Raw genomic sequence first — 27,876 nt, forward strand, 5'->3', positions numbered from 1 at the left:
ATCATTTGTAGGTACCAGATCACCACCCTGGTCCTGTGGATAAGAGAGCACCCACTCCTCAGCAGATCAGTTCCACTACCCAGAACTCAAGCAGTAACCATAGAAAATACATAAACAAGTTTGGATTCCGGTAAGAATTCTGAACACTTACTTCAGAAAAACCAGAGCAATCCAGATTCATTCTCCTTCATTTGAAATAAAGGGACAAGATCTTCAAATAAATTATAAACAATCCCGGCTTTGACAATTAAGACATACTATAGCATAACCACTTGCCTAAAAGAGCTACTGGGAAACACAAGACAGAATCTACTATTGACATTTCAACTAACCTCAAATAAGCATAACTTTTCCCCTTCCAAAGGAAAGGAAAAAAAAGATTTCCATGTAAAGGCACCAGTATTCCTTGCCATTTGAAGAAGAGGAATAACCACGGAAAATTCATCAGTCTAAATGGTATAAGAAGATTATTATTCAATACTGAGACAAGCCTCTTGGTTTCAAATTCAGTTATATCTTGACCCATTAATACTTTTAAGTTAGGTAGTAAGTATACTTCCTTCTACAATGTAAAACTTATTTTTCTCCCTCCAAAGATCTACATTAATATGACAAAAGATAACCTCAAGGAGAAGAAAATCTCATAGTTAAGAAATTCATAATTTATCCTAGCTCCCTGAACTTTCTATAAAAAAAGTATAAATCAAAGAAAGGAAGAGTGGATTTTTGCTGCCTGACTGCGTGGCCTTGGTGTTTAGCAATGTAATTAACTAGCTATGAGTCTTTGGTCAATTCAGTTAATCTCTCTCACCCTCAGCTTTCTCATTAGAAAATAGGAAGCAATCAATTAGAAATCCTCTTTAGCATCAGCCTAGCTCTAAATTTCTGCAATTCACTTCCACTTTCAAGTCCAGTCAGCAATAATGTAAAGATCATACATTTTTCAGAACAGTGTAAAGAGGTAGTTCAAAACAAGTTAATGAATTCTCTACATCCTTATCACTAGGCCCCACCTGTTTCTCCTATTTTAGGGCCTTTATGATTCTAATATTCTCTTCAATTATAATAATGTTGAATAACGTGAAAGATTTATAGTGAATCTCCTGAATATCTTGAGAATTTTAAAAGTTAGAATAAAATGTAAAACCCACACATCTAAAACAGGAGTTTTGGACTATATTTAATTAACCTGTGTTCCATGAGTATGCATCTGGAAAACCACAATTTCCAGATTTTATGTGGACTTTGTGTGTATAAGCAGAAGCACATATGTGTAATTTTTAAGGGACACATCCACAGTTTTCATCTGGTTCTCAAAGGGTTAAAAACCACTGATTTAAAGGTTTTGTTTCAAACTGCCTAACAGGAAAAGGCAATTATAATTATAGATCGGTACCTAACAGTTCAACTCACATCAGCATTTCACGTGTATCTCAGACTTAGTGCTAACCAGCTATCAGATATAAAATGCTAAAAACAAAAATAAACAAGTCTTAAATTCTGGAAAAGTCAGAGATCTCCTGAAATTAACCTAATATTGGTAATCAACATTGCACGTGAACAGAGTATCTCCCTCCCCCACAATAAATGGATTAAACTGGAGAAAGACTGCCATCTAGTGATGGCCCATTTCTAACATGCTTTGAAACTTAAATTTGATGTGACCAAGCAAAGAGGGGCTGCTTAAAAATCTAAAAACTATATTCTATAATACTTGCTAGCCAAAGTCTTATAACTTGTTATTAAATTATATTTTATATAAAGTACTCTAATGTTTAAACATCCGTTTCTAATAGAAAGCAGGATCTTGAAAACAAAGTCATATGCTTTTGACATGTGTGCAATAAGGTATGTCACGGTTAAACAAGACTACAAAATAAACTGCACCACTGGTTTAATTATTTGTGATAATCCAAAGAATATTCTGGTACCTAGTGAAAGGTAAACAGGAAGATATGTTTGGAAACTAGCAACTTTTAATAGCCTAAATTTTTACTCAACTACATAAATGCTGCCTTGTGGAGTCTCATTTCCAAAAAATCCCAAATAAACCACAGGTTTTTGCAAAAAGTAAAATGTTTCACCCTAGTGTCCATATCTGACACATACTTCTGAACATTCCACCTAGATTAACAGAGAGATTTTAATTTATAAAACACTGCAGGAATTCTATTCAACAAAAATATTTATGATTCCCAAGTACTGAATCATTACAGGATTATATCACTTGCAAGAACTTACATCAGCTCCAATCTGTCAAAAGAGAAAATAAATAAATAATGTAATGAGCATGTGTTATCTCATTTAAATCCTAGGCACCTTAAAAATTAGACATTATTCCCATTTTATAACTGAGGAACCTAAAACCCAAGAAGATGAAGTAACTTGCCAAATCCACACAGCTAGAAAGTGTTCTCTGTAGTACATCAGTCTGTCTCCTTTTAGAGCAAAGGAAAGTAAGAAAGTCACATGGACCTCTAAAACGTTAGAGTTGAAAGAGGTCTCGGGGATGGAATACAAAGCTTTTATTGTACAATGGAGGAAACTGAAGCCAAGAAAAGTTAAATGCCTTAATCAAAATTATATTGCTTGTTACTGATACACCTGGGCCTGACTCCCAAAGAAAGCAGGAAAAACTAATGCAATGTGAAGCCTGACACAAAGCTAAGTGGTTTTTAAAAAGACACACACACACACACACACACACACACACACACACACACACACACTTCTACTTTATGATGAGTTAGCTGCCTATTAGTTGTGCCTACACAACAGCTATTCCATTCTTCCTGCTGGAAGAGTTCCAATTTGTTCTGGTATTTCACCTTTCCATCCTACCACAAGGGGTAAATACTAATTTAGACCAATCATGGTAATTCCATTCCCCTTGTCAGTGACCAGTTAACAGATGACACAACTCACTGATGGAAGTAAATGGAAGTTTGGAAGTGAGGATCCAAGGAAAGGTTTCTTTCCTGAAGGATGCAGGAAAAGAAACTGCTTTTCCTACTTTGGACATTGTCCTGTACAATGCTTAGGGATGCAGCAACCATCCTGAAAAGAGAGGAGATATTGCCAATAATTTGAGGATTGCAAAGGGGAAAGATGGAAAACAACTGGGTCCTTGATGATGAACCAATCCTGAAACAGTCCTATCTCCAGCCTTCACGTTATGTGCATTAATAAATTTCCTATTTTAAGGGAAACTTCCTATTTCCACTTTGTCTCAATAGTCTGCTACTTTCAAAGGAAAGTATCCTAAATGCACAACACTGTTCATTCTTCAAAGGTAGCAGGCAAATCAAAGAAACAACCAGCAGCCAGTCAAAGTCTAAACATGGCTAAGGAATCCTGTTTCCAGGACCTAGACTGCTCTTCCTGGTTTTCTTCTTAGTTAAGAGTTAACTCCCAATTCACTCTTCAAATCTCAGCTTGCACCTTACTTTTTCTGGAAACCTTCTCTAATCACATAGACTCTGTTATGTGTTCCTCCTTTGTTATTAATGCCATCACAGAATCTATTTAACTATATTCTGATTACCCATTCACTTGTCAGTTTCCCCATACCAAAATGTTAATCTTCTGTGTGTTGAGACTGTGTCTTACCCACTTTATCTCCAGCTCATAGCACAGAGCCTGGCACAGAGGAGATCCTCCATGTATGCTAAAGATAGAGAAAGAGAAGGAAGGGTAGGAAACTAACATGTGGGTTTCTGACTGCCTCAAAGATGGATGCAAAAGAGTATCATATCAAACAAAGTTTATCTGTTGAGATGTTTTCAGAACCAAGGAGAACTTCAAGACACAAAAGACTGAACGTTTTGCTTTTGTTTTTGATTAGTCCAAGAAAACATTCCAGAATTTTTGTTCTTTTCTTTTTCATATATATGTTCTTTAACTTCTGTCATGGTTTTAGTCCTGAAACATTTTCTTCTTATTAAGCTCCATAAAAGCATCATTAGTATTGCTGTTTATTCCAAAAGTTAAAAATAAAGTGGAAAAACAGATTTGAGCAGGATGTTGAAAGAGAAACTGCAGGAGGTCAAGAGGATTTTAAAGTCCCTTCCCTTCCTTACTTCAGTTTGTCTATCAGTTTAATTCAGACCTTACTATGGTAATTTGGATGCTCTGAGTGCAAAACGTGAAAGTAGATCACTGTATATACCATCCATGATAGGGGAAGCATATGCTAATTGATGAAGTCTAAGCTGAAGACTACACCCAAATGTTTTTGGACTGCCACAGGAGACCGAATACATTCAAATCCTTTTCCCACCTTTGCAAATACCAAGGTATCCAACTGGCTTCACTAAGATAGCCCACGCAACCAAAAGAAGTTGTGATGGAACTCTCCCTCAAGGCAGGAAGGGAACCCCACACTTCCATTATGGCTATTTTCAAAGGGATAAAAACAGGGTAGAGAAGTTTCAAATGGCACCTAGCCAAAGAGCCTACTAAAAACCAGGTATTGGTTAAATAGCACAGGAAAGTGGAGAAGGGGACCTTGTCACAAAACATCAGTCAAATCAACAACAGACTATTAGGAAATAAACTAATGAAAGCAAGAAAACTCCAAATTAAGGATACAGAGACTGCTCTAACTACTACCATGATAATGTCACACTGTTAGAACAATTAATCAGCATAAGCAACTGAAGACACAAAAGCACTACAGGATATGTTAGTGGCTTCATCTTGGCCTCTGTATCAATTTGCATTAAGTGCAATAAGATTTATTTCATTGCAGCTTTCAGTGGTGGTCATAAAATCTGACAGCTAAAAGTTGGGTTTCAGATGCTGCTGCCAAATAAAAGAAATACTCCATCTACAGCCTGGTGATACTGATTGAATCTAATACAGTTGGTATATAGAGGGTTATAATTAACATTGGTAGATTAGCTCCAGTTTCACTGCATGGAATTCAAAGTGTCAAGTTTAACACTTAAACATGTAAAGTTAGAACAAAATGAAACTACTGATTCACTTACTATCTACCACCATCATAATGTGTCTGAATCTAGTGTATGTTAGAAGAACTCTTCAAGATCCTTTACAAAAGATTTAAGTATTTAATTTAAATAATTACTCTGAAGAGCTATGAAAATATTTTAAAAGACTGCCTATTAATTGAAGAAATGCTTCAGATTCTCCACACTTAAAATTATCATTATGGTTCCAATGACAGGGATCATAAAGGTATTCCTACAGAAAAACAAACCAATGGGGTCAGGTATTAGAAACACTTAAGTGAATAGTCCTGGTCTCCTTATGCATGTAGATGTAGATTTAATGTGGGCCTAACAAAATTAGACCAGCCAAGTTTCCCAGAATCACTAAATCAAACTATAATAAATGTGACGGGGCTTCCCTGGTGGCGCAGTGGTTGAGAATCTGCCTGCCAATGCAGGGGACACGGGTTCGAGCCCTGGTCTGGGAAGATCCCACATGCCGCGGAGCAAATGGGCCCGTGAGCCACAACTACTGAGCCTGCGCGTCTGGAGCCTGTGCTCTGCAACAAGAGGCCACGACACCGCGATGAAGAGTGGCCCCCGCTTGCCGCAACTAGAGAAAGCCCTCGCACAGAAACGAAGACCCAACACACCCAAAAATAAATAAATAAATAAATAAATTTAAAAATAAAAAAATGTGACGTCATTTGTAAATGTGTATGTTGTGTATAGTATGTATGTACCTACATAAGTACACATTATATACACATATATGTATGTTATATAGTGTGTATGCTATATGTATGTATCTGTGATACACACACACATGCACAAAACAAACACACACGTACATATTTTTCTGATTTTCTGAGAAAGAACCAGACTTGCCAACATCACATTCAATTCCTGGTCTAATTTCACACCCCATGGCCAAAAATGATCACAATTTGAGACTCCTTAAGTCTATAAGCAATGAAGACCCTGAAAGGAGGATGGATAAAAGGTATCAGAATAGTTTCCATCCTAAAAAATGATGGAGAACTAAGTAGGTAAAACAGAATAAAGTTCCATGAACAATATGTAAGACTGGACATACCATGAAAAACCTTTCTACTACTAAACTTCTAAAACTGCTGCATTAAGTTTCTAAATCTTTTTTAGTGCGTGGCTAAGCAAAAAAGAAAATAAGGAAAATTTCCAGAGGCTAAAACAAAACTGGAACAGGAATCCAGATTCTACCAATCCCTTATAACTAATGCTTCTATTTTATAGCTATATAGAGAACAAGATACAAAACCTAGGGCCCACAAGAGACTGGGAGTCCAATGAGAGGCCTCCAAGTGAATAAAGCCAAGACACCCAAGGGCTATACCCTTAGTGAAAGATGTAGAAAAATTCTTCCCCATAAAAGGAGGCTGAAAGGAAACTTACTTGTTTTGGGTGGGGAAGCGGGGAGACGGACTCCTGGGATAATTTGAAGCCACAACCTGGCCTTCTCACCCAAAGGGAGGGCCCATGTTCATACTTAATATTACCTGTGTGGTCTGAGATATCTCAAATTGAGAATTTATTTTAAAAGTCTGGTTGTTAGTGCCCCCAGAAAACTGACTGAAGAAAAGGAAAAGCTTCTCTAGAGGAATACATCTTAACAATAGTTCTAATTATTTTCACAAATAATAACATTCCTTTGAGCTGAACTCAAGTATCAAAAACCATGAAACACACAAGGAAACAAAGCATATAAACAAGAATCAACAAAAACAACAGAATCAGACTTGCTTGAAAATAAATATGTATAAATTAAAAATAAATGTGTAATATGTTTAAAGAAACATGAGGGAATTACCAAAACAAAAACAGACACACTGGAAAAGATGGAACTTTCTGAATAAAAACTATAATTACTGATATTTAAAAATTTAATAAATGGGAAGGGACAATATTTAACTAGGAAGTATGCGTAAAACTTATACAAAATGCAGCACAGAGACAAAAGATGTAAAATGTCTTAGTCTGTCAGGCTGCCATAACAAAATACCACAGATTGGGTAACATAAACAACAAAAATTTCTCTCTCACAGTTCTGGAGCTGGAAGTCTGAGATCAGGGTGCCAGCATGGTCAGGTGAGGGCCCTCTCCAACTTGTATCCTCACAGGGCAGAAAGGGCAAGCAAACTCTCTGGGGCCTCTTTATAATGGCCCAGAAAACTAATCCTGTCCATGAAGCCTCCACTCTCTTGACAGAATCACCCCCAAAGGTCCCACCTCTTAATCCTCTTAATACCGTCACCTTGGGGGTTAGGATGTCAACATATGAATATTGATGGGACACAAAACACTCAACCTATAGCAGGAAACATTAAAGAAAGGTTAAGAACATGGAGAATAGGATGGGTTTAATGGGAGCGCCAGTAAAAAATAACAAACAGCTTCCCTGGTGGCGCAGTGGTTAAGGATCTGCCTGCCATCTGCCTGCCAATGCAGGGAATACGGGTTCTATCCCTGGTCCAGGAAGATCCCCCATGCCTCGAAGCAACAAAGCCCGTGCGCCACAACTAGTAAGCCTGCACTCTAGAGCCCGCGAGCCACAACTACTGAGTCCGCGCACCTAGAGCCCATGCTCCACAACAAGGAGAAGCCACCGCAATGAGAAGCCCGAGCACCGCAACGAAGAGTAGCCCCGCTCGCCGCAACTAGAGAAAGCCCGCATGCAGCAATGAAGACCCAATACAGCCAAAAATAAAATAAATAAATAAATTTATTAAAACAAACAAACAAACACACACGTAATATTCGGAGAAATAGCTGAGGATTTCCCAGAACTGATAAAAGATACAGGAAGTTGTTATCCTCAAAATAAAAAGACAAACCTATAAGCCTCACCAAAAGAAGTCCCCCAAGAGAGGAAAAGCACTCTTCTCTATTCAGCTCTATCTACCAACATTTAGAACTGGCTGCCATTCTCTTCATGACTCAACTACAGTCGTGTGTAGAACCTTACACTGATGGAGCTAATTATACAAATACATGAACCGTTAGCAGCATCCAAACATTTGGTGTGTCTTTTACCAACTCATTCTTCCACGACTAGAACATTTATTCCAAACTACTGCCATTCTCCTTAAAAGTCCAACCTTGATCCAGCAACTTACTTTTGCCACCTAATTTCGTAAAGAAAATACAAGCTTATTAGGCATGAATCTTCTTAATTTCCTGCATTCCAATATACAAGTCTATCTATATCTCTATCTACCCTTACATTTGTGCATTCCTATCTCAATAAAACAGACATCCTACCTTACTTATAAGACTAATCCTATGTTCTAAAAATCTCCTTTCTCCTGTACCCCATCAATACTTTTTTAAATGTCTGTACTTTTCATGTTTCAGCTCTACTGACTTCTTTTTCTTAACAAAACATGTCCCCTCTTAACAAAATAACTTGGCGCTTTTTTGTGTTTTTTAAATGAAGTACTATTAAATTAAAATCTCTCTTCCAATAATTTTAATCTGGTATCCTTTCTCTTTCCCTCTTTCTCCTTTCACAGTTAAGATTCTTAAAAGAGCAGTCTATACTCACTGCCTCCATTTCCTCAAATTGGATTTGCTCTTCGATCCAGCGTAACCTGTTTCTTACCCACATCCCCTCAATGAACCTATTCTTGCTAAGGTCAATAAAAGCCTACTAATTGTCAAATCAAATATTCATTCTTCTGTTCATCATTTACTTGACTCCTCTTTTGTATATGCCATCGCTAACCACCTCCTCTTTCTTAAATATCTACTCCCAGGGTTTCTATTACATTCCCCTTCTCAGTCTCCAATAATTCTTCGTCCTTCTGGCCCTCAATACTTGCTTGGACTTCATCTCTTCTCATTCTTCATACTCCCTCGGAGATATCACCAATATTTCAGCTTTCACTGTTAATTAAATATCTTTGGTTCCCAAATCAATAACAAAGCATATCCTTCAAATCCTATAAACCTGAATATTCAACCACCATTCATCCTCAAACACATCTCGAACAGTGCATGTCAAAAGTTAAAATCATTAACTTTTCTACCCAAACCTGCACATCCCTCCTATATTCACCATCTCAATTGAAACAACCAGAGCCACCCAGTTACCGACACTAGAAATACATAAGTTAACCTTGACGCCTCACTCCACCTCACACCTCCCTCCACCTAATCAATCACTAAGGCCTCCCAATCTAATTCCATAATAGCTTTTCTATGCTTTTCTTCCTCTCTATCCTCCTCTGCTACTGCCTTGCCCTGCGCCATTATCTCTCCTCCAAGCAATTGTTTTCACCTCCCTCTCCTTATTTCCCTAAAAATCCATGTTCGATACTTCTCTCACAGTAATCTTCTTTAAATGAAATATGATCATGAAACACACACACACCACACACACACACAAACACACGCACACCACAATTTAGGGTTAAGTCCTGCCTCAGGATCAAGTCCAAGGTCCCTAGCATAGTATGTAAGACCCCTCCATGTACAGATTTATCTCTGAATACTCCCCACACTCACTCTACAACTCTACTTGAAGTTCCTTGAGTGTGCTATGTAGTCCCTCTACCTACAATCTCCTTACTATCACTTTTTCTGGGAAATTCCTCCTCATCCTTCAAGATTCAGCTCATAACACACCCCTACTACTAAAACTACTAATACTCCCTTTCTACTACAACTACTATACCCTGATATAGAAACTCCCCTCCTTACAAACTAGGCAGAACCTAAGAAACTGTTCATAAAACCAGCAAGAATTTAAGCTTGCACTCTCTGGAGACATTTACACCAAATAGGATTGTGAGTCCATTCTCTGAATATTCATACTGAAGGTTACTTTTCTCCTATGCTTGAGAAAAGTACTTTTCTCCTTACTGATATGCTGATATTAGGCATCTTTTCCCAAAAGAAGCCAACTTCAACTACATTAAAAACCTGTTACATCAAAAAATCTACAAACAATAAATGCTGGAGAGGGTGTGGAGAAAAGGGAACCCTCTTGCACTGTTGGTGGGAATGTAAATTGATACAGCCACTATAGAGAACAGCATGGACGTTCCTTAAATAACTAAAAATAGAACTACCATGGGATCCAGCAATCCCACTACTGGGCATATACCCTGAGAAAACCATAATTCAAAAAGAGTCATGTACCAAAATGTTCACTGCAGCTCTATTTACAATAGCCAGGACATGGAAACAACCTAAGTGTCCATCAACAGATGAATGGATAAAGAAGATGTGGCACATATATACAATGGAATATTACTCAGCCATAAAAAGAAACGAAATTGAGTTATTTGTAGTGAGGTGGATGGACCCAGAGTCTGTCATACAGAGTGAAGTAAGTCAGAAAGAGAAAAACAAATACTGTATGCTAACACATATATATGGAATCTAAGAGAAAAAAAAATGGTCATGAAGAACCTAGGGGCAAGACAGGAATAAAGACACAGACCTACTAGAGAATGGACTTGAGGACACAGGGAGGGGGAAGGGTAAGCTGTGACAAAGTGAGAGAGTGGCATGGACATATATACACTACCAAACGTAAAATAGATAGCTAGTGGGAAGCAGCCACATAGCACAGGGAGATCAGCTCGGTGCTTTGTGACCACCTAGAGGGGTGGGATAGGGAGGGTGGAAGGGAGGGGGATGCAAGCGGGAAGAGATATGGGAACATAAGTATATGTATAACTGATTCACTTTGTTATAAAGCAGAAACTAACACACCATTGTAAAGCAATTATACTCCAATAAAGATGTTAAAAAAAAAAACCTGTTACAGCATGTAATAGCCTATTTTTAAGAAATATATTTAAAATTCTATTTTAAAAAAATGAAGAAACAAATTCTGTTAAAACACCTAGACCTATCCTTGATAAGAAGTCATATAAGATAAGTGGTACCCCTTTACAGTCACAGTATCCTCATTTACCACCTGGCTCTCATTTTGACACTGTGCAAATCTGAACCATCCTTGAACCTATGAAACGATGTGTGATTTGAGGTAAATTTCACCAGAAGTACTATCATCCTGTTTTGCCCTAAAGTTCTTGAACAAATGCATAATAATATCCTAGAAATTAATGGGCACCACCACTAATGACATTCACTGATGGAAAGCTGAATTGATACTCTTTTGTTTTGAAATGTTTATTTGTTCATATTTTTGAAAGGGTACTACACTGAGCACTCTACACAGTAATGATTTATTTACATGTCTATATCCCCTACAGGACCATGAGTTCCTTGAGGGTTTACACCTGGAACAATGCCCACCTCCCACAGAGAAGACATTATAAAGTGACAAAGGGCCTAAAGCAGTGCCCAAAAATGTTTCAACATTTAGACTTTCTCCAAAGACAAGCACTAGGGTTAATAATAAACATTCTTGCTTCAAAAGTAAATTCAAGTTCTAGCAGTGCAAATAATTTGTACTTCAGCTAAAATGCTAAATAGAAAAGGAAGGAATTAGAGGAAGAAGGAACTTAGAAGGTTCAAGGAAATCTACTGTAGAAGTGTCTGGGAATAATTTATTTCCCTAGCTCTCCTCAAACCTTCTCTGGAAGCTAGGAAAAGGAAGATGATTAAATACAACAAGACCTGGCTCTGAAGGGAACTGGTATTTCTGGCCCTTGTTGCCAATAGAAGGGGAAGGGTGACAGCAGTCCCTAAGGGCTTTTAGAAAAAAATTGCTTCCAGGTGGAAAGTTTTTATGGTACTCTGCAGCCTGGAGCCATTTTTTGCTTTCCTTCTTAACTACTGATGATTAAACCATGGACAATCAGACTGCAACAATGGAAACAGCTCCCAAACATCATGGTTATATGCTCCAAATTACCAAGCTAACTCTCAAAGGAGAGAAAAAAATTTGTTGGCAAAGTCTTTCTTTTTTTAAGGGGGAGGGCAGGGTGGAGTCTGTTAAAGATTTGTATTTGGTAGAACATAAAAGTAGTCAAGAATTCTGTACCATAATGATAAACATTAGTCTCATACCCAGACTAGACACCATAATGTACAGTCACAGAGAGCTGAACAAAGGGCAATGCTAAATGTCCTGCTATTTAGCAACTTTTCATTACTCTATTTTGACCTGGATCAAGTATTCTATTAAATGGTTATCATAGGGGTATGCAGAGAAATCCTACCACACATCATATGGAACAGCCAAGTTGATTTATACCTGATCATGGTTTTGAAAAAACTCTGAGGTGCAAGTCTGAGTTTGTAATGATGGCTCAAGAACATGAGGGGGGAAAGTTACGTATAGTACCAACTCATAAGAAAAGCAAAGAAAATTAGAGGCCAATCATTCAACCACCCAGCAACTCAGTCTAGGAAATCTTACTATACCGATATCACCCGGAACATTAAAGGATAAATCCAGCTCAAAATTACAACAGTAAACATAAGCATTTTAAAAATAACGTACCAAGCCCTCTGCTGAACATTTTACATACACTAACTCACTTATTGCTCAAAAATAACCCTACTGGAGTAGTTACCATTATCATCATTTCACGCATGAAGCAACCTTTCTGACATTGCCAGTACACAAAAACATCTACCTTCCCCAGGTTGCTACAGTTATATCAAGGAAAAGATGAAAGAAAAAGGATGAGAGGGAAGAAAAGGAAAATGGGACAGAGGAAGATGAGCACAAGAGGGAGGAGGCAGAGGAGAAAATCACCAAAATAATACAAATAATACAAATGGCATGTTTGAATAAGGCAATTGTGACTTTCTTCTTTCTACTTTTCTAACTTTTTATTTTCTTAAACATGTATTGCTTTTATAATTGAAAAAAGGAAGTGCATTTTTAAAAGTCTAGAATAGTACCTGGTTCATAGTAGATGCTCAATAAAATACTAATTAAAATTAAACACCAAACAAGAACAAACACTTCAGAGTAACCTGGGGCCTAGTTTTTAATAATTATTCAAAAACAATTATGTAAAAAAATAGAGAAGAATTTCTTCTCACAATCTATCACCTACAAACCCAAGAAGCAATCACCACTGCTTGGAATTTTTTTTTTTTTTTTTTTGGTCACACTGCCGCAGCTTGTGGGATCTAAGTTCCCCAAGCAGGGATCGAACCCATGCCCCTCTGCAATGGAAGCGTGGAGTCCTAACCAATGGACTGCCAGGGAATTCTGGAATTTTTAAAATTCAGAATCTCTTCTATATTCTAACCTTCTCATTACTGATCATAACTTCAAAATGTATTTAAAACATACATATATTTGATACCCCAAAATTTTTTATTTGAAAACTCACATAGCAGTTTCCTACAGCCCTTCCATAGCAACTATGAACCTCACCAATTAATGTTCTTTCATGATCCTTCAAATGGGAGGGGAAGAGGGGAGCCTCAATGGTTATTACCATGGAACCTCGGATCTATTACTCGATTTAAGTAACTTGATTTGTGAATTGGAAAAGTAAGCCACTTTCTGTTGTTTCCTATACCACTAACATGATATGCAAAGAACTCCCTACCAATATCATAAAGCTATTTACAAAAAACCCTTCATGTTTTAGACGAAAATAAATGAGGACCCACCCCTCCTCTCACACCATGTTTCCATTAGGAATCAATACTGTGCCTTTTTTTCACAGAAGCATTTGCTTAAGGACAGTATACACTAGGCCATTTTAAAGATCTCTCTTTAATATGGAAATACAGAAATGTACAGAAAAAAGGAACCTCAGAAATGACTGGCCTTAATTCGCAGATACAAGTTCAATTTTTTTTAAACATCTCTATCACATACTTGTCTAGCTTCCACTGAAACATCTCTAGTAAAGGGAAGTTCATTACAAGGCAACCAATCCCATTTCAATAGCTGTTGCAAAGTTCTTATAAAAAATAAAATTTGCCTTCCTATAATTTTCACCATTTATCTTATTTTTGCCCTTAAAGGACCACCAAAAACGAATTCTTGGTCCCTCCTTTCCCTTCTCCAGACTCAACAATCCAAATTATTCAACTATTCTACATACAGCCTTTCAATTCAGCCTTTTACCCTCTGGACACATTCTAGTAGTCAACATTCTTAAAATGCAACAAAACAGTCAGTGTAGTACAGTAGTCAAGAGCACAGGCTTCAAAGTCAAACTTCCTGGATTCAAGTCTTGGTTATTAATTTTGTGACCTTGGGAAAGTTATTAAACTTCTCTATACTTTAGTTTCCACGTCTATAAAATGTAGATAATAATAACAACCATTTCATACAGTTGCTGTGTAAAGATTAAATGGCATAATGTAAGTAAAGCATTCAAAACAGTACATGGCACACAGAAAGTACGCTATAAATATAAGCAATTTTCAGATCAAACATGGTCAAACTAGGAAAATAAGACTCATCTCATTTAACTTTGTTACTCGGCCTTATTAAAACAGCCTAATGCTTTAGTGTTTCTGGCAGTTACATCATACTGTACATTGAGCTTAAAGTCACATAAAATCTTTTAATTTGTTTTTATAATACATTGCTATACTCATTCAGTTGATATTCTGAATCTACTACTTACTACCTATTACAATTATAATCCTTTTTCCAGTCTTCTGAGATCTTTTGAGACATAATTTTGTCATTAAACCTTCCATGTTCATGTTTTGCTTTTTTAAGTAGGTACATGAATATTTTCACAAAAGAAAACTCAACTATGAGGAAGGGCAGAAACCCAAGCAACTCTAGGACCTAAGAAAGGAGAACCCTGGAAAACACCAGCACATGTGAGATTTTCTGGTTCCATTTTAAGGGGGAAGGAAGAACTGTTAATCACATAAGGTCAAGCAGAAAGGTTGAAAAAGTAAATGTTCAATTTCAAAAAAAAAAAAAAAAATCCAGGATACAAAAGAAATCACCAACCCCACTTTCTTTAGCCAAGATTCAGCCCCCCAACTGTGTCCAACTTGGAGAGAACTTGCTATGAGCCAAAGCTTTTAATGTCCCTCCTTTTTGAAGGCACAGTGGAAACAATTCCCTAGAACAAAGGAGTTGTGTCAGCGAGCTCTCTGCTTTTTCAAGTTGGAAGGACAGTTGATTCACACCACGTGTCAGCAAGGAACACCAGTCAGAACCAAGTGAGATAAATTTTAGGCCTCCTGAGCTGTTTAATATTAAACTGTAATAAACCATCTTTACAGCAAATTATTAACAAAATATTTGTTTACCCTCGCATTTATATGCTTCCTTCCCTTGAAAAGAAATTCTAAGACAATTCATAATTCCAAGGTCACATATGCACCATCAAGAAATCATTTTCAAATGTCAGCATCCAGAACCAATGATCTGGATCATACTCCCAAAACATTGCCCTGGCATATCACAGTCAGCCTTGCTATACAGTCCTTTGTGTTCCAAGATAGGGCTAGTTTAAATGCTGGTCATTGTCTTTGATTAAGACTTTACTTCTGTCATTAACTCTTTCTACATGGAGTCATCTTAGTATCCACTCTAGTCAATAAATTTACTTTATACCTAGACCAAGAAATAAAATATATGTTCAACTACATAAATGACACTAAAATGATCTTATTTTTAATACTTTGAAAGATAAAAAAAGATCTGAAACAACCTTGATCTATATGGACTTACATGGAAAAATGGTTCTAAAACAATCAAAATAAAATTTAACAGAATGAGTGACACCAAAACTCACACCATAAAAAAAAAGACTGGAGACAGACTAGCTTAACATGTTAAGAGACATTTTTCTGAAAACAGAGGTCACTAAAGCCAAATGATTGGTTCAATACAAGGAATTAAGTAATTTACAATGGGTAACTGGGAAAAGTAAATTGCCTGCCTTTCAGAAATGACCCTATGATTAAAGTTTGTTATATAATTCGTTAGATATCTACCTGAGGCCTAATGCATATTTTCATTACTTATCTATCATCAATTATATATTATCAGTTAATCTGGTCTAGATCATATAACTTCTTTGGAGAATCTGACACCCTACACAGGTCAATTCTCAGTCAACAAAATGACAATCTAATATGGCCCCAAACATCACTGAAGAAACAAATATTGCTTACCAGTAAATTACTTCTCCAGAGGGTTATGTTTAGGTCACTCTCCAAAAGCTATGGAATATCACTATCACACTCCAGTTCTCCAATCTAAGGAGTAACTTGATTGTTTACTTAATGAGGGGAAATGGGAGCAATTTTTTAAAATGTTCACGATACACTAAACCAGAAGAAATAAACTTTTAAAAGGCAAGAGAAATTTGACTACTAAGTAATAAAATAACCAAATAATAAAATAAAATGACCACATCAAGTTAAACAGAAACTGTTTTCTCAGAAACTTAAGAAAACTGGCTATACCAGGTGGTTTGGACATTTTACCATCATAGGCTCACTTAGTAAGCATTTATTGAGAATTTACTAAAATGAAGACAAGAATGTTTCCCTTTGAAGAAGCACATACTATAATAAGAAAGGCACAAGGAAACACAATTGAAGGTAATTATAAATTATAAATCTGTATAGAAATTAATATAATGGTTAAATCTGTACACTTAAATCTGTACACCTAAATCTGTACAGCATTATAAAAACATAATGTTCGCTGTGGAATTGGATTAATCAGAAAAGGCTTCTTGGAGTTGCTGAAAACCAGTAAAAAAAAAAAAAGGAGGAAAAAAAAAAAAAACTTAAAAGGATACAGAGAAGGGAAAAAAGAACACAAACAAACAAACAAAATGACTGCAGATTTGTCATCCAAATTATGTAAGCAAGAAGACAATGGAAAGATATCTCCAAAGTGCTGAAGGAAAAATTGTAGACCTAGAATTCTATAGCCAGCAAACGTATTCTCCAAAGCCTAAGGACAAACAAAGATTTTTTTTTCAGACAAAATCTTAGAGAAGTTGTTACCAGCATGCCTGCACTACGAGAAACATTAAAGTAAGTTCCTTAGGTGAAAAGAAATAAAATCAGGTCAAAATATGGATCTATACAAGGGAATACAGAGCATAGGAAATGATAAAATAAAGATTTTTATCATTTTTAAAATTTATCTAAAAGATAACTGAAAGTTTAAAGCAAAAATAATAGCAATGAATTGTGGAATTCATAACATATGTAGAAGTAAAATACATGCTAACTATAACTCAAAGGTCAATGAGGGGAAATGAAAGTATACTGTTACAAGGATCTTATGTTATACATGAATAGGTATAATATCATTTGAAGGCAAACTGTTGTCTTAATCACTTCAGGCTGCTATAACAAATTACATAGACTGAGTGGCTTAATAAAAATATATTTCTCACAGTTCAGCAGGCTGAGAAGTCCAAGATCAAAGCACAGCATATCCAGCGTTTGGTGAGGGCTAGTTTCCTGGTTTACCAGACAGTCACCTTCTCACTGTATCCTCACATTGCAGAGAACAGAGAGAGAGAGAGAGAGCAAGCTCTCATGTCTTTTCTTACAAGGGCACAAATCCCTTTCAAGAGGGCTCCACTCTCATGACTTCCTCATGAATTAATTAACTCCCAAAGGCCCCACCTCCTAATATCATAACATTGGCAGGGGGAGTGGGGGGGGGGTAAGGTATCAACATATGAATTTTGAAGGGACACAAAACATTCAGGCAATAGCAAATGTAATAAGTTAAAGATGCATATTGTAAACCCTACAGCAACCACTAAAATATATATATAACAAAAAGGTATACTGAATAAGACAATAGTGGGGGAAAATTGAATCCTAAAATATATTCAGTTAATCTAATTTAGTTAAGGAGAGTAAGAAAAGAGAAAAAAAGGGACAAAGAACAGATGGGACAAATGAATAATAAATAGCAAGATAACAGACTTAAACCTAGTCAAATAGGTAATCATATTAATGTAAATGATTTCCTCTTTTCCTGCTTTCTTTCTAATTAATTAAGTATACTTCCATTTCCCCCTTCCCATCTTTTGAGCTATTGTTGTGATTCCTTTTGTGGTGCCTTGGTGTAGTTTTGTTGCTTGTGTTTACCCTGCTTGAGGATCTTTAAGCTTCTTGGATTTCCATTTTAATATTCCAGAGAAAACCACTTGGAGCTTTTTAAAATGTTTCTGGTTCTTAATTTTGTGGAGGTAAGCCCATATCTGTAAAACATATAATAATACTGCTTTTTTTTAAATCAGTTTAGATATTGTCTTTCTCCTATAATCAGAGCAGATTTACCTCATCATACCATATCATTCCCCCTCCCTCTCCTCTCAACATACTTATACCACTTTTAGTTTTTCTAAAGGTTATTTTTGTAATTTAATATACTATGCTTAATACTGTACTTTTATTTCTTAATAATATACTTATGCTTTTATTTCTTACATCATTATCTATGACTACCTTGACCCCCTAATTGTGCAAAGTGAGGCATTAGCTCTCCCTTACTTTCTCTTCATTTCTTTTCCTCACTTTCTTCCAACTGCTGAAGTGAATTTTACATTGACTGGGTTGGGTTAATAACATATATATTCTGTTCCAGAATCATAATTGTCTTTTATGGTTTACCAGTACTTTGTCTTTAAAACCAATAAACAACATTTGTATTAGTTCAACTATATAAATATTCTTCACTTTTAAGCCAGGTTGTACACTAAGATTACCATTCCTTTCTTATTGGAATCCCCACCTTTTTCTGGAAAACTCTCTCTTGATGCTCTCATTTCCCCTGCTCCAATCTGAACTGACACCTATCCAGGCTTTCTGCATACCTATTTTTGATGCTCTTTCTTGGTTGACTTACAGAGCTGCTAAGATGATCAGAAATTAAGGGAACAAAATGCTGGAGACCAGGGGAAGAATGAGAAGGGGTGTGCCAACATTCTTTAGTCACTTTTTCCCAAGATATTTGCCAAGTCTGCACAAAAGAGGCTAAGTTTCCAGTATAGGAATCAAGCAGAAGAGGTAGAGAAATCAGCTTTTGACAGTTTTGTGGCACTGAAGTGACATAAATTAGAGACAAGAGGTAAAGATCCTAGAGAGGAAAAATGGTAAAAAACACAACACTCTGCTGTTTTTCCCTCAATACATGCACTGAATTCTTAACCTACAGCAGGCAAGAGGCTAAGACGACAAGCAAAAAGCCTCTGAGAAGCAGAACAGAGTTTCAGGTAGTCTTGAGGTATGGAGTAAAGATTAGAATGCAGTGTCCACCTGAGGAAAGGGGCCCTAATCATCACTCCAAGGCTGTTTGGAAAACGTGAAGGACTATAGCAAAAGGCTGTACTGAACCAGAGATAGCCATAGTTCTGTCCCTGACTGGATTCAGATCACTGCCACTCTATCCACCTTACCGAAAAAGACGGGGTTGGGGGGAGTTTAACCTTCTCTTACGGAAGAGAAGGTTACCCAGAACCTCCATGAGTTTTTTATCTCCATGCAGTCCAAAATTACCAAGCATGCCAAGGGAGAGGACCACATAACTGAAAATCAAGATCCACAGATGATCCAGATATTGAAATTATGAGAAAAGGACTTTGAAATGTCTATGATTAATAAGGAAAAAAAAAAGGAAAAAGATGAACAAAATAGAAAGATGGAAAATTCACCAGAGCCTTGAAATCTATGCTATTTAAAAATTGAGAAAATTCAGAAGTGAAAATGTAATTTTTAAAATTAAGAGTTCCATGGATGGTTTATCAGCAAGAGGAGATTAGTGAAGATAAATTAATAGAAAATATCCAGATTAAAGCATAAAGAGGAAAGTAGCACGTGGTTTCTAAAGCTCGCCGCAGGAATAGGGCGTTCTCTTTGTCGCACAAGTGGCATGGCTCGTTTAAGCCAGTAGTGGAGGCGCTGAGTGAAGCTGTAGTGGGAGTGTTCAAGGATTCGCTCTGGGTCCCCTAAGGTGTTTCAGGCAAAGGTAACAGGCTGAATGACGTGGCACAGTGCCTTCCCCATGCAGGATGTGCTTTGGCCAGTACATTTAAAGTTGAAGTTTGCTGCTGAAGATGGCAGATCCAGATGTCCTCACCGAGGTTCCTGCAGCATTGAAGCAGTTAGCCAAGTATGTGATCCGGGGATTTTATGGCATTGAGCATGCTTTGGTCTTGGACATCTTGATCTGAAACCTCTGTGTGAAAGAGGAGGACATGCTGGAGCTGCTCAAGTTTGATCAGAAGCAACTTCGATTAGTCTTGAATAATTTAAAGGGAGACAAATTCATCAAGTGCAGAATGAGGGTGGAGACTGCTGCAGATGGGAAAACCACTCACCACAACCACTACTTTATCAATTATCGTACTCTTGTTAATGTGGTAAAATATAAATTGGACCACATGAGAAGGAGGATTGAAACTGATGAAAGAGATTCCACCAACTGGGCCTCCTTCAAATGTCCCATCTGCAGTAGTACTTTTACAGATTTAGAAGCTAATCAGCTCTTTGATCCCATGACAGGAACTTTCCGCTGTATTTTCTGCCATACAGAGGTAGAAGAAGATGAATCAGCAATGCCCAAAAAAGATGCGCACACACACTTTTGGCAAGGTTTAATGAACAAACTGAGCCCATTTATGCTTTGCTTTGAGAGACGGAGGATGTGAACTTGGCCTATGAAATACTTGAGCCAGAACCCACAGAAATACCAGCCCTGAAACAGAGCAAGGACCGTGCAGCAACTGCTGCTGCAGCTGCTGGCCTGGCAGGTGGGCACCACCAAGGCCCCTCTTATGAGGATTATATACTCAGAATGTTGTCATTAACATGGATGACCAAGACGATCTTCATCGAGCCTCACTGGAGGGAAAATCTGCCAAAGAGAGAACTATTTGGTTAAGAGAGAGCACTCTCCAAGGAGCATATAGTTCTGAAGAGATGAAGGAAGGTGGCTTAGATACAGACTCGTTTCAGGAGCGTGAGGAAGGCCGTGCGGGGCCAGATGATAACTAGGACGTCACGCGAGCACTGCTCATTCATGAGAAGAAGACCCCCTCTGCCACAGCAGGCTCAGTGGGGGCAGCTGCTCCTGTGACCACTGCCAATGGCAGTGACTCTGTGAGTGAGACCAGTGAGTGAGACAATGACTCTCCACCCCGTGCGGCAGCTGTGGCTGCACATCATGGGGAAGAGGATGAGGAGGAGGATGAATTTGAGGAAGGAGCAGATGACCCCATTGTCATGGTGGCTGGCCGTCCATTCTCCTACAGTGAAGTGAGCCAGAAGCCAGAGCTGGTGGCCCAAATGACACCAGATGAAAAGGAAGCGTATATAGCAATGGGACAACGCATGTTTGAGGACCTCTTTGAGCTTCCCCTACCTTTTCCTCCTTTCGCTAATGCTCATTTCAAAAAGAAATTCCCTACCTTTGAAGAAAGTGTTCAGTGGCTTTCTGCCCCTCTTGATGTAAATCAACTGTTAATCTTGTGCAAAGAGTAATGGGAGAGAAAGTTTGATTTTTATGCCAGAAACTTCCCCACAATGTAGGTTGGCTATAAGCATTCCCTTTCCTGTTACTACAGTATTAATATTTTGCTATATTTCCTTAACTAATCTTTTTCCTTTCCCTTTTAAGACACATTTTCTCCCTTCTGAAATGAGTGCGAGAAATCTAAAGGTAAATTCTTCATGTCTGCCTGTAGAAGCTCACTTTGATAGGTTACAGTAATTCACTGATCACATCCTTCTTATCTATTCTGATCAAGCATTCCAAACAGCTCCTGATATTGCTGCCAACCAAGCAGCTCGGCAACAGGCAAATCACTGATGAAGGAAAAAAAAAAATCTTAAAACTTCATATTGCTTCACAGTTTAGGATGGAGTCAATATGTAAGGGGAGGTGGGAGTGTGTGTGGAAGAAGGATGGTTATGCGTAAATCTCATGATTAATACCTAAACCAAAATTGGTGTCTTTAGAACTGACTTGACTGACAGATATTGTTTTGCTTAATGCCTTTTGGTTTGTATGTTGGATAATAGAAAACAGAAAGTGTGTTTGGTAAGCCCGTAGGAAGAAATTAGAGAAAAAACATGGACTTAGGATGAGGAGTCCATGCAAAGGGTTGAAGAGTGGAGAGTACTGGGAACAGTACCTTTTAACATTGTCTGAGTTTGTGCTGATTTGGAAATCCTTTATATAAAGCTGAGACTGGTCCCCTTATTTTTCAGTTCTTCCACAGTGCTATAAATTGTTTAAAGAGGCCATTCCAGCAGAAATCAGCATATGACAATTGATTACTCCTCTCTCTTTTTTTTTCTCTCAACATTATTGAAGGCCTTGTCTCTTTTGATTCTTGTCAGGCATGGTATCTTAGAGTGCATCCAGTATATCGCTGAGCATAACCTCAAGGAAAATACTCTATTTTTGGTTCTGATATGCAGCATGGTATTATTCCTTAAGGCAGAACTTTAAAGAACTTTCATACAAGGGTCTACAACAATTGTATTTTTATAATATTTTCCCTTGCATTGTCATTTTAAGTATTTATCATTTTATAGTACATGTGTAAAGTTAAGATAGATTTTAAACATCTGAGCCTTGTATAAAGTAATGATTCATTTACCTGGGTTGTATTATGATTGAATATTGATAATAAATCTATTTTATACTGACTGAAATTTGTTAATCTAGCTCTGTAACACCTTGGAGCATAATTAAAATGAATACTTTTCCCATTTAAAAAAAAAGCATAAAGAGGAAAACAAAAATATATAAAATACAGAAGACTATAAAAAAATATGAAATATATGGGATAGAGTCAAAATGCCTACCCCAGCAGTTCTCAAACTGTTTGGCTTAAGGATATTTTCATACTCTTAAAAAATATGGAGTTCCCCAAGAACTTTTGTATATGTGGTTATATTTATTGACATTTATCACATTAAAAATTAAAGCTGAATAAGAATTTAAACATAAGAATACACAAGCATATATTACATTAGCCATTAAAACAATGACTGTCTTCACATATCATATAGCCTCTGGAGTACTTCACTATATTCTCCTGCAAGAATGTGAGTAAAAGAAGAAAACAGTATCTTAGTGTTACTAGGAAAATAGTTCTAAATTTGTGACTCTGCAGAAAGAGGTCTAGTCTTTCTATAATGGGGGAATAGCAATATTTAAAACATCATAGTCAACTATTTCCCGAAACTAATGAAAGACATCAATCCACAGTTTCAAGCTCTACAAACCTGACAGGATAAATACAAAGAAAACTATACCTAAGCACCTCATAGTAAAACTGCAAAAAACCAAAAACATAGTAAAAAATATTAAAGGAACAACATTAAGATTAAGAGCTAACTTTTTAACAGGAAATATATGTCAAACAACAATTGAATTATACAGTAAAGTGCTGAAAAAAATAAACTGCCAGCCTAGAATCTAAAACTAGTTTTAAAAAAAAAAGTCCCTTAAAAATTAAGGCAGGCAATGTAAAATTGTACATCCACTACGGAAAACAGTTTGGCAGTTCCTCAAAAAATTAAAAATAATTTACCATATAATCCAGCAATTCTACTTCTGGGTACATACCCAAAAAAAGTGAAATCAGGGACTCAAAGAAATATTTATACATCTATGTTCATAGCAGGATTATTCACAACAGCCAAAAGGAGGAAGCAATTCAAATGTTCATTGAAGGATGAATGGATAAACAAAATGTGGTACACATACAATGGAATATTATTCAGCCTTAAAAAAAGAAGGAAATTCTGACACATGTTACAACATGGATGAACCCTGAAGACGTTATCCTAAGTGAAATAAGCCAGTCACAAAAGGACAAATACTGTATGACTCCACATATATGAAGTACTCAGAAGGGTCAGATTTATAGAGACAGAAGTAGAATAGTGGTTGCCAGGAGAAGGGAAAGGGGAGAATGAGGAGTTATTGTTTAATGGGCACAGAGTTTCAGTTTGGGAACATTACGAAAATTCTGAAGATGGATGATGGTGATGATTGCACAATAATGTGAATATACTTAATGCCATTAAACTGTACACTTAAAGATGGCTAAAATGGTAAATTTTGTTATGTATGTTTTACCACAATTTCAAAAGAATTAAGGTAAAATAAAGACACTTTTCATACAAACAAGCAAAAAAATGAGAGAATGTGTCAGTATTAGGCTTGCATTCAAAGAAATGCTAAAGAGAGTCCTTCATGCAAAAAGAAAGTAATCTCAGAATAAAGCACAGAAATGTAGGAAACCAAAAAGGGGTAAACATAAATGAATGCTGACTCTACAAAATAATAAATATAATGTCTTGGGGGCACTAAATGACATGTAAAATTAAAATTCATGACAGCAATAGATTAACAGATGGGAAAGGGTAAATGAAAATAAAGTGTTATATGGTCCTAGTAGTGTCAAGGAAGTGATAAAAGAATTAATTTATATTATACTTTAATGAGTCAAAGATGCATGTGGTAATCCTTAGAGTAATTCCTATAGATTAGAAAAAGAAGAACCAAAAGACAGCAAAAGAAAAAAAAAAAAGAAGTCAATAATCAGGAAAAGAAAATCCAGCAGCCATCAGACCTTTCTACAATACTGAACACCAGAAGACAATACTCAGCGAAACAAAATATGAGTCAAAAGTTTTAAGTTCAATGAAGCTGTCCTTTGAATGTACAGTCTACAGAGCAGCCATTCTGAATATACAATAACTCAAAAATTATTGTTTATATAAGTCCTTCTGAAGGTAACTGGTAGAGAAAAACTCCAACCAAACTAAATGACAAGAGAAACTTCAACAAAAAAGACTGGAAGTAATAAGGGAACATATTTAACTGTAACTCTAAGGCAAAAAGATCAGATTAAGAGTGACAAAATATGGTATATAAAAATAGTATGTGATAACACAACACTGTAAATCAACTATACTCTAATAAAAATTTTTTCAATAGTATGTAAAAATTATACAACTAATAAAAAGAAGAGAGAAAAGATAGATAGTAGTATAAGCTGGTGATGTTTCATACCTCATAACTGGGAGTCAAATCTAAGCAAATCAGGTACAAGTCTACAATCCCTAATCTAAAACCCTTGGGGTTTAGTTTAGTAACATTAGTAACTCTGCAGCAAATGTAGGAATATTCACACAAGTGGTAAATATAAAGACTATCACTATCTCACATCAACTCACATCAAGTTTTGTTGCCAAATGAATTCAGACAGCTTTTGACAACAAATGGTTCAGAGCCTTTGGAATTTTCAAATTGCAAATGAGAGATTATGGGCTAGCAGAATTCTAAACATTTTAAGACTATAAAGTAAAACACTAAGATAATATTATTGACTAATATTTGTGGTCACAGAAAAGAGAGGGAAAGAAAATACAGGAAATTCTACTGTTTCTGTCAGAGGAGGAACCAATAAATACTATCTTCAAAAAAGAGGGGGGGGAAGGAGAGACTGAGGATACAATTCAAAGGAACCACAAGAACAAAAACATAATTTTTTAAAAAGTGTAAGAAAAAACAGATCATGAGATCTTCACAGTAGTATCTTCCTCCACCCCCCCAAAACAATTCTTTTACTTGATACTAAATTATTTTTAAACGATGACTACAGTGATCCAAATTCCCAACTTACTGTACTTGCAGAATGAACTGCTGATGAGCATAAAAGTCACTAGGGGGCAGCAGAGCACAAGGAGTGTCCTCTGAAAAGCCGTGAAAACTCCGAAGGACTTACATAGCCACTTATCAACTGCTCAAAACCTCTCAGTCATTCACAAGCACAAAAAGACACTCACCAATTAATCTGTAAAATCTGCTAAGAGATTCATCATATTACTTCATAATTTTTTAACTTTTATTTTGAAATAACTTCACATTGTACAAATAACAGAGAACTCCTATTTAGCCGCTATGCAGAATTCACCAATTTGTAATGTTTTTGCCACATGTTTTATCACTTTCTCTTCTACATATATGTACATGTATGTTTAGAATATGTTGCATGTATTATACCCTTAAAACTACAATGTGGGGCTTCCCTGGTGGTGGAGTGGTTGAGAATCTGCCTGCCAATGCAAGGGACACGGGTTCGAGCCCTGGTCTGGGTAGATCCCACATGCCGCGGAGCAACTGGGCCCGTGAGCCACAACTACTGAGACTGCGCGTCTGGAGCCCGTGCTCCGCAACGGGAGAGGCCGCGACAGTGAGAGGCCCGCGCACCGCGATGAAGAGTGGCCCCCGCTTGCCGCAACTAGAGAAAGCCCTCGCACAGCAACGAAGACCCAACGCAGCCAAAAATAAATAAATAAATTCATAAAAAAAAAAAACTACAATGTGTATTTCCTCTCTTACCTAACTACAATTATCAAATTCAAGAAATTTACATTGATACAATTATAATCTAATCCATAGTCCATATTCCAATCCTGTCAACTGTCCCAATAATGTTCTTTAGAGCGTTTTCATTTCCTCCTGGAGAGTATCCGGCCCAGGACCATGTATTACATTCAACTGTCATGTTTCTTCAGTTTCCTTTCATCCAAACTTTCAGCTCTCCAGCATTTTAAACACAGTTTTTAATTTTTATACTATTAAATATTAAGAACCCTAAAGAACTTAGGGTTCAGTAAATATCAATATTTACTGTATTAGAAATTAAAACTGAAAATTAGAAAATATTAATTAATTAATATTAACAACCAATAATATTTACATGTTAAAGAATACATTTTATGAAAAATAATTTTATATTCTGAAATAAACAAATAAAAAATAGTTGGAAGAGTCTTTTGCATTTGTGCAAATATCTTTAATGTCTGCAGAAGATATTTGGACTCTATAACCACTTCTACATTAAATCTATTAAAATGTGGGGTTTTGGTTACAGTATATAAAGAAAACCCAGTTTTGCACATATGTAGTTGGAAAAGGGAGAAAGTATTTTTAAAGCCTTTTCAGAAAACTTTATATATATATATATATACACACACACACACAAATTTATGACACAACCTCAAAACTTGATGAGTTTTAGATTAAAATTCATTGGTCTACCTTACACTTCGAATGAATCTTTTACCCATGTATGATTTTGTAACATCAGGTATTGTTCCTTTGAAAAATACTGGTTCGCTGGGTTTTGCAGGTCTTGCAAATGTTGATATATTTCATTACACAATTCAAAAAATCACATTCATTATATCACCACTCAGTCCCATAAGAAAAGTTTGTAAGTACTGGCAATCTTTAGGAGGGCGACAGGCTACATCTGAAAATATAAACAGGCAGCAATAGTAAATTCCACACAAGTAGTGCAAATAACAAATCGGCCATTCTGCAGAGCACAATAATAAAAACTGACTTAAAATCTAGTCACAATATGATTCATACTAGTAATGAAAAAACTGTCATTTTATATATTGATAAAGAGTCCCTGGTTGACCTTTTAGTCTGTTTATACCAAAAAGTCATCTTTTCAATTCAGGAAAGGGATATACAAATTTCACTAACCAACACGTTCAAGCATTCATGGGTATTAGTCATCTCCTATTCCTTCTGAACACATCACATCTTTGGGTTAAAGGCTAGCATGCTCAAGCAAAGGTTTTCCAAAAATGCGATGTTTCAGAGGAAAGTTAAGATCACCAATGAACTCCAAAGTTTATTTCCTTTAGGTTTGTGAGTTTTCTAAAAGGTGTTAAAGTTCAAAAATATAATAAAGAAAACAGATTAGTGAAAAAAGCAAGATACAAAATCCATATGTATCTATCCATATATAACACAATATATATATACAGTGCATGTGTACATCAATAATATAATATAAACATTACAGTATTTATAATAACATTTAGTCCATGTTCACTACTTATAAAGGACTGTTCTAAACACTTTGTATGTATTATCTTGCTTAATTTCAAAGCCATCCCATGATATAGAGTAACAGTATTATTTTCATTTTACATA

The 27,876-nt window shown here is 36.4% G+C and overlaps 1 protein-coding gene and 1 pseudogene across 4 annotated transcripts in view; one reads left to right on the forward strand and one right to left on the reverse strand.

The window, feature by feature from the left end:
- EXOC6B (exocyst complex component 6B) overlaps positions 1–27,876 on the reverse strand; it is a 732,384-nt gene that overhangs the window by 648,196 nt on the left and 56,312 nt on the right. The gene's annotated exons all lie outside the window — the stretch shown is intronic.
- On the forward strand, positions 19,952–21,377 carry LOC133074705 (general transcription factor IIE subunit 1-like; annotated as a pseudogene).

This window comes from Eubalaena glacialis, chromosome 14, assembly GCF_028564815.1.
Source record: "Eubalaena glacialis isolate mEubGla1 chromosome 14, mEubGla1.1.hap2.+ XY, whole genome shotgun sequence".
Classification (NCBI taxonomy): Eukaryota; Metazoa; Chordata; class Mammalia; order Artiodactyla; family Balaenidae; genus Eubalaena; species Eubalaena glacialis.